The following is a 7,503-nucleotide window of genomic DNA, read 5'->3' on the forward strand; positions in this document are numbered from 1 at the left end:
ATCAATAATGTAAAAAAAAAAAAAAAAAAAAAAAAAAAAAAAGGAGAGAGAGAGAGAGAGAGAAAATAAACACTGGTGCAAACAAGGATTGGTTTCTCAACTTTATTATTTTGGATTGTTATCATCTTTCTAAGAGCAGCAGCTAAATACGAGCACTACATAACAGTTACAGCACCGTATACCATAACATATTTTTGCTGTGACATTTTTTTAGGTTTTGGTTTAACAGACGCAGAATCTGAAGCTATCACTAAAAACTTGGCATTATGAGGAGATTAATCAAAAAGACAAATTTCAATTCCCAACCGATGCATTACGTTAGGAGGCAGAAGAAAGGTAGATTTGTTTGCACAGCCCTATTAACATAAGTGCCAAAGAAAACATTCAGAAAAATATAACTGTTGACATGGCAGCAGCTGTATTTGCCAACCTAATACCATCCAACCAATAAACCCCCCACTACTGAAAGACTGAAGAGGGAACCTTCAGGCTAGGTACTTGTACTGTAACAACAGAGCAACAGTGAGAAACCTAGTATCACGAATAGAGACACGCCTCCTGGTCAGACAGGGAATGCAGTTTGGCTAACTTGCTATATAATGACTACAAAGGAAGAATTTTTCAAAATCAGTTTAAACTGTTACAAAGCTGAAAAGAAAAGCACAGAAGCATGTGAAGAATCATGTATGCTGCCCTCCTTCTGTGACTCACCCGATTCTATTATGCAGCCGCTGTTACCAGGCTCTCTTTCCACCTGCTGTACAATTCATAAGTTTGGAGATCCCTCCGAGTACTAGAAACTCCTAGCAATTCTGAATGCACTGTTTCAGCTCAGAGCTCAAAGGCCAGTGAAAGTCAGTTCTCACTCTTATATAGAGTACTCACTCTTATTAGATCTTGTACTCTCACTCTCTTCCACCGCACATAACAAGGATTCCTATCAAGTCATGCTTAACAGTTATTTATTTTCCTCAGAATAAAGACTCAAGAACCACATGTTCAGCATTCAGCCAAAGACAGAGAATTGTTAGCAAACATGCTCTGCACACATTGCTCAGCAGCTTCCACATCCAAAGTGGCTCAACTTCAGTTCTTTCTACTTTTGTGGTTAGCGGTATGGAACACCCAGGCACCAAAATAGAATTAAGCGCTGTTGTGCTTACTGCTATATATTAACACGTGACTTCTACCCTAAGGAGCTTGCACTGAGTCAGTGGTGTTCTGGCACACCAGACAGGCAGAACGGTAATGGCTGAGCTGCGCTGGGCTAATCAAATGCTTTTCTCAATCTCAGCTAGCGTTTTCTTAAAGCACACGGTGCTTTTATTAACAATGCATTTACCAGAACTGTCACTGAATTTGTGCTAAAACAAAACAAAAAACCAACCACAGCAACAACCCAGCACTTGGATCATGTAACAATCACCTCAGTCTGGACACTTAAATAGAAAGAGAATTTGTGCAAGTTCTCTTCCTTCACTGAGGCTGTCCTCAACTTTTTGTTTGTTTGTTTGTTTGAGGCAACATGAAACAATACGCCATGAGTTTCATGTTGACAGAATCCTAAGCTAACAATAAAATACAGTGTTAATTCATGTCAGAACTTCATATATAATAGAACCTGGTATTCCTGAACATATAATATGTGCTACATGGAAGTCACAAGTAGCCTCAGGAACTTTGCAGGAGGAGCAAGCTAAAACAGACTGAAAGGAGAAATGAGTTATGGATATCCTGCCTCCCAAGAGCATACCCACAGCAGTATGTTTCTCAACTATTATGTTTCCAATTTTACTTACATTGTCATATTACCATCAACACCCACGTCTCTTAACCTCGATGGCAGGCAGCAAAAATTATTCTAAGTTAATTAAAATACATTTCCTCAGTGTTAATTTCTAAGTTAGCAGAATAAAGACAAGCACCCACAAGAGGACATAATGTTACATACATAAAACCTCCTCATCCTTCAGATAAATGAGAAACTAAAGCAACAGAATGTTTGTTTCCAGGCATATTATTCACGGATTTACATACCGGTACTACAAGTGACAGCTGCATGCGACTGAAAATGATGCATGCCCCCAAAGTGTACTGCTTGAACATAACCACAAAGGCAGAAGACAGACACCAAAATTGAGAATCTCAAGGACCTCAGCAGCAAGTCAAAATTAAGCCTGAAGTGTTTCAGCTACAAAATGAGAAAAGCCTTCCTGTTGAAAGTGTAGTTCATACGTGAATTGCTTAGAGCAATGTTTGTAGCAACTGAAAACTCATTCTTACAGTTAGAAACCGTAAGATCCAAGACTGCCACAATGTCACAATGCACTCTAATTTCTACACAGCATGAAATAAAACCTACCGAATGTGACTAAGAAAGGAAATATTAGCTATATGCCTACTAGACATACACGCATCCGTTTAAATAGAAGCTATTTTAACTAGACCCAATTCTGTAAGATGACATACACGCAGCTACCCGAAAAAGGAGGTTTTGTATATAATACAGCATACTTACATTTGCAAAAGTAAATGAGCTAGCCACACACGCAGTGTTGCAATAAGGCAACTCTATCAGTGCCTCAGCATCATTTCCTGTCCTTAGTGAACGTGCTGGCACTTTCAGCCCAACCACAACTGCTCAGCACCACCCCCAGAACACACACATGCTCGCTCGTACACAGATAGCATCTCCAATCCCTAAAGTTCCCCTCCCACCCTTCCTGCATTCAAACCCAGAGCCGTACAGAACGATGGACGGGGACAGGAGCGGGCCCAACGCCGCGTGCGTGGCGGGGAACGGCACCAAGATGCGGAATCGCGAAGCCAGCGCACGGGAAGCGCGGTGATAGCATCCAGCCTAATCCATTGGAGCGCAGACTAGAGAGCATGACTTAAGATTTAAAAACAGACATACTTTCAAAGAAAAGGCTGGAAATGAAGATAAATGACGCTGTGTATACCCAAACGGGACTTACGGGCTGATGAAATGAAGCGGAGCGAAGCGTTCCCAACTCAGTGGTTAACCGGCAAAACTCAAGGGACAGAGCAACAGCCCGTGTCCCTTCTCCAGAAGGAAAAAAAGCACCGTGACAGACACCGGAGGCCTAGAAAAAAGTGCAAAGCAGGCAAATTACGCTACAAGGAAGAAGTAAATTAACAAGCGCCCTTTCCTCCAGCCACCCCGCGCGTCCCCCTGGTAGAACCAAGCACCAGCGAACGGTACCGAGTGGCTGGGAGCAACGGAGCAGCTCAGTGCTCAAATTGCTGACAATTCGTCCCCAAATTGCTCATAATTTGCCCCCGAATGGAAGTCGCACCCCGTCGGAAGCCATGCTGGAGCGGCTGGAGGGACTTAACCCATTGCCCTGCGCCGCGGGCAGGGAGAAGCCACCGGAACAACGGGGCATCCCCCTTACCCGCTGCTACGAGCCCCGTCCCGGAGCTAAACACGCCTGGAGGCGTCCCCCCGGCGCGGTGCGGGATTTATTCAGTTTTATTTTAATGTAGCACAGCGGCAATACCTGCACCAGGGAGGGCGGGGGCGCGGGGCGGCCGCTCGGCTCCGCTCGGCTCCCTTCGGCTCCGCTCGGCTCCGGCCGGCCGGACACGAGCGGCACCGCGGGGAGGGGGGGAGTGGGGGAGAGAGGGGCGGGATCGCCGCGCTTGATTGGCAGCCGCGCTGGCCAAAGGGGAGCACGCGTTATCTTCCCCGCCGATCGCGGGGGGAGGGGGGATGGGTGTTTCCGTGACGTCACGGGCGGGGCCTCGCCGGCAGGTGGGGCGGGAGGCGGATGGAGGGAGGCGGGGGCCGGCGCTGAGGGGAGGCTCGCGAGGGCTTCGTCCCTCAGACACGCACAGACCTCGTTGGTATCCCAAAATGTGCCATCCAAAAATGTGACATACCAAAATCACATCCTAAAATCTCACACAGCAAAATCCCACATATCAAAATCCCACAAACCAAAATCTCACATCCCAATATCCCACATCCCCAGATCCCACATCCTAAAATTCCACATCCCCAAATCCCACATCCTAAAACCTCAAATCCTCAAACCCCACATCCTAATATTCGCCTGTTCCCCCAGAGCCTTGTTTAAGGAGAAACAGCCTGAGTGACTAATGAGATCCGAGCCGTTAGAAGCGCTCTGGGCTGTTTCCATGATCCCCGTGGTGTGTGCACAAAGTCTTTCCGAAATGATTGCTGCTTGTGAGGATGTAGGGAGGATGTGGCCTGGCACAGAACTTGTGTGGTTTTTGTGTGCGAAGTGTGGTTTAATCCTCGATCAGGAGAGGAAGGACCCCCTGCTTTCCCAGCTCAGCATCGTGGGCCCCAAGCTGCCCAAACGATTCTCGATCCCAGCCTGCACTCGGTGCTTCTCATTACTTCAGTGGTCACAGAAAAGAGAAACATAGATCATAGAACCATGAAGGTTGGAAAAGATCTTAAAGATCATCTGGTCCAACCATCACCCTACTACCAACGTCACCCACTGAACCATGTCCCCAGGCGTCACGTCCAACCTTTCCTTGAACACCCCCAGGGACAGTGACGCCACCACTGTCCTGTGCAACCCTCTGGAAAACCTTCTCTGCGTGTACACTGCCTCAGAACAGGGCTTGGGAAAGCCATTCCAAGTAACATCCCGAAAGGCAGGGAGAGCATTCATGGATGGGAGCTTGTGGTAGCATACCCCATGTTCAGGGTGGTATCTTGCACTGTGAATGAAACCATGTTTGCTAAAAGGCTATGAGACACCACCGAGTACCACGTTTATAAGAACAGGGTTTGGCAGAGGATTCCCAAGCCATAGGCACTAAAGCATCCTACACTGTTTAATACCTTTAAATGCTGTTTTTATACATAATAATCTTATTTTTGCCTTAGTTCATATAGATCATAAAATGTACTTGAAAATAGTATTGACAGGACCTTTGGAATACTGCTTTTTCAGCATTACTTATGCCCATTTTTATATGAGGAGCAATTTTTAGTGAGTGTCAATGAGCAAAGTCAATGAAAGGCAACAAAAGCAGTTTTACTTATGGTTATGTTGTTTAATGTAGCTGTGAGTTTCTGCAGTGTGGGAATTCAGGTTTTGCTGGAGGGTGTTTATCAGTTTGCAAACAACTAAAATCTAAAAATAGCATATACCGTTTTATTACATTTCAAGTTTTATATAAATTGCTTTTATAAATACAAGTTTCAGGAAAACAAATAGCACTGTACTTTTAAAGAACATGATTATTGAACTAATGGCACTAAGTAGCCTGCAGCAAATCTTTTAAGAAAAACGTAGGCAGCTGGAATATGTTGATGAGGCACCTTTCTGGCAATCACATGGTGTACTAACGTACGGTTAGGTAGCACGATGCACGTGTGGTCTGTTCGAGCTCCCACTGAAGCCAAACTCAGACCACTTCTTGATTTAGAAAGGAACTGGGTGGCTCTTTGATGATGAATAGCCTCCAGACCTTGCAAGGAGAAGGAAATGAAAAAAGCAAAATTCAAATCCTCTTCCAGTTTAAAATCTCCATCTTGAGTCCTGCCATATAGACAGCAAGCTACTTGGGGTTCCTGACACATTAAGGACATTCACTGTTCCTATGTTCATCACAGCAAAAAAACATGGACCAAACATATGTTTGGGATATATTAACTGCAGCTACATCAGGAAGGAGTTTGATCTTTCTGTAGATTTCTTTCCTTTTCTTTTGTTCTGTCCTCCTGTTGAACAGGAAAAAAAAAAAAAAAAAAAAAAAAAAGAAACAGTATTGGAGTGGTGTTTTTCCTGGGCTAAAAATAAGTTTAAAAATGAATTAATAGGTAGCCCTTTGGGAATAAGACCATTCTTCCTATTAGAAAATCAAAGCACAAAGAAATAGTGTCAGCCTTAACTGAGACGGCAAAATACAAGGCTGCATACATCAGGGGAAATGTATAGGCAGAAAGCCTCTGTCTGAATATAGATTGGTGTTTTTCTTTTTAATAGATCCATCAACACAAAGCCATCCAGTTTGTATTAGTAAAAAGAAGGTGGTTAGGGTGTTCCCCAGCCCTGTGCACTTAACCTTCGATTTATCCTTGCTCTTTGGTTTTTCAGTTCTGCGTGGTGGAGCCTCATGACACTGTAATCTTTCCAGAGCTATTAAGAAGAACTCCATTCTCCATGATCCAACAGGTATTTTCTTTTTAATTCAATTTCCCTTTGATCTAATATAATGCATAATTAAATTGCATGGTCTGAATTAAAACTCCACCATTAGGTGCATCCTTTTAGCTTGTTCTTTCCTGTGGTTTTGTAAAGACAGTACACAATAATATATCCAGTGAGCACAATGAAAAGGATTCTGTTGAACTCAATACCATGCAATGATTTTCATGTTCAAGCAATCTTAGTCTTATGCTGGTGAACGAGCTCCTATAGCACGGATACGGAGCAGACAGAGAAAGGCTTGTTGTGAGATACAAGTTATGTCCTGTGATCTGAGATGAATAACTAACACAAAACTTTTGAAGAGCTTCTGCATTTTCAGCAGAAGCATATATTTATCAGAATCCTTGTGGCTGAGGTGGTGTGACTGGCAGTAGAATTGTGTGCATACTTACTGGGTTAACCCATCTTTCTCTTCTCATGACTTAGCACATACACCTTCAGTTTTGGGCAGGAGTTACCTGTCTTGAAATTCAGCAAAGTCATTCCTTGTCCACCAAAATAAATCTATCCTTGGTAGCTTTTTTTAATACCAGCCCTCCCTATCATGTCATTTCTGTCCTTGTGCCAGTACCTTCTATTTTCTTCTCACTGACCACTCAGGAGCCTGCTATCCCATTGACAATTCTTTGGCAAATACCACCAGCATCCTGTTGCATACACAGGCTAGTATTATGCAAGCAACTGGCATTAGCTTTCGTGTGTCTTGCTGGTATTTCTAAACACTTACCTGTCATCTCCCTAATCTGCCCAGCCCTCTTTTCTCATGACTGTAAGAGTCTGGGCCATCTTTCCTGGCTCTTCTTGCTTCCCAGCTAGACTCAGTCTCGTTAAACTCCCTTTGGAGCCCTTCCAAATACCTCTGAGGGGCAAAGTTTACCTCCCAAGTGCCTGATGCTGCAACGCCTTCATGCAAGCATATCACCTGTGTCACAAAATTCATGAGTTGTTGCAAATACTTTTCAGAGTATTGATTCTGACTTCGGTTTTTCTGGTGGTCAGAGCTCTACAGCAGTGGGGGAAAGCAGACCTGCTGTTGCACTAACTCTTCTCTTTACAAGGGGCTTAACTGGCTCATGCTAACTTATTCAGATAAGGGCAGAGAGAACAGGAAGATTACAGTCTATGTTGGCAAAGCAGACGTGTGGCCAGAAGTTACTCAGAATAGAAAGGAGAAAAACTGAAAATGAATGAATGTCCACCAGCTTGGCACTCAGCAAGGAATTATACCTGTGGGCTGTACCATAGTGAAGAAAATAAAATGCAGGCTCTGGACAACCTTGTC

The 7,503-nt window shown here is 44.0% G+C and overlaps 1 protein-coding gene across 6 annotated transcripts in view; it reads right to left on the minus strand.

The window, feature by feature from the left end:
* The window catches only part of OSBPL3 (oxysterol binding protein like 3), a 92,969-nt gene extending 89,412 nt beyond the window's left edge, over positions 1–3,557 (minus strand). For 4 of the 6 annotated variants that reach the window (XM_035316208.1, XM_035316209.1, XM_035316210.1 and 1 more), the window contains exons 1-2: positions 3,420–3,557; positions 2,979–3,107 (exon numbers count right to left, since the gene is read on the minus strand). The gene's annotated coding sequence lies outside the window, so the exon portion shown is untranslated. Of the gene's footprint in view, positions 1–2,518; positions 2,663–2,978; positions 3,108–3,419 lie in introns of those variants that run through there. The other 2 variants (XM_035316212.1, XM_035316207.1) reach the window with 2 other exon arrangements.
* Between the last annotated feature and the right edge of the window lie 3,946 nt (positions 3,558–7,503).

This window comes from Oxyura jamaicensis, chromosome 2, assembly GCF_011077185.1.
Source record: "Oxyura jamaicensis isolate SHBP4307 breed ruddy duck chromosome 2, BPBGC_Ojam_1.0, whole genome shotgun sequence".
Classification (NCBI taxonomy): Eukaryota; Metazoa; Chordata; class Aves; order Anseriformes; family Anatidae; genus Oxyura; species Oxyura jamaicensis.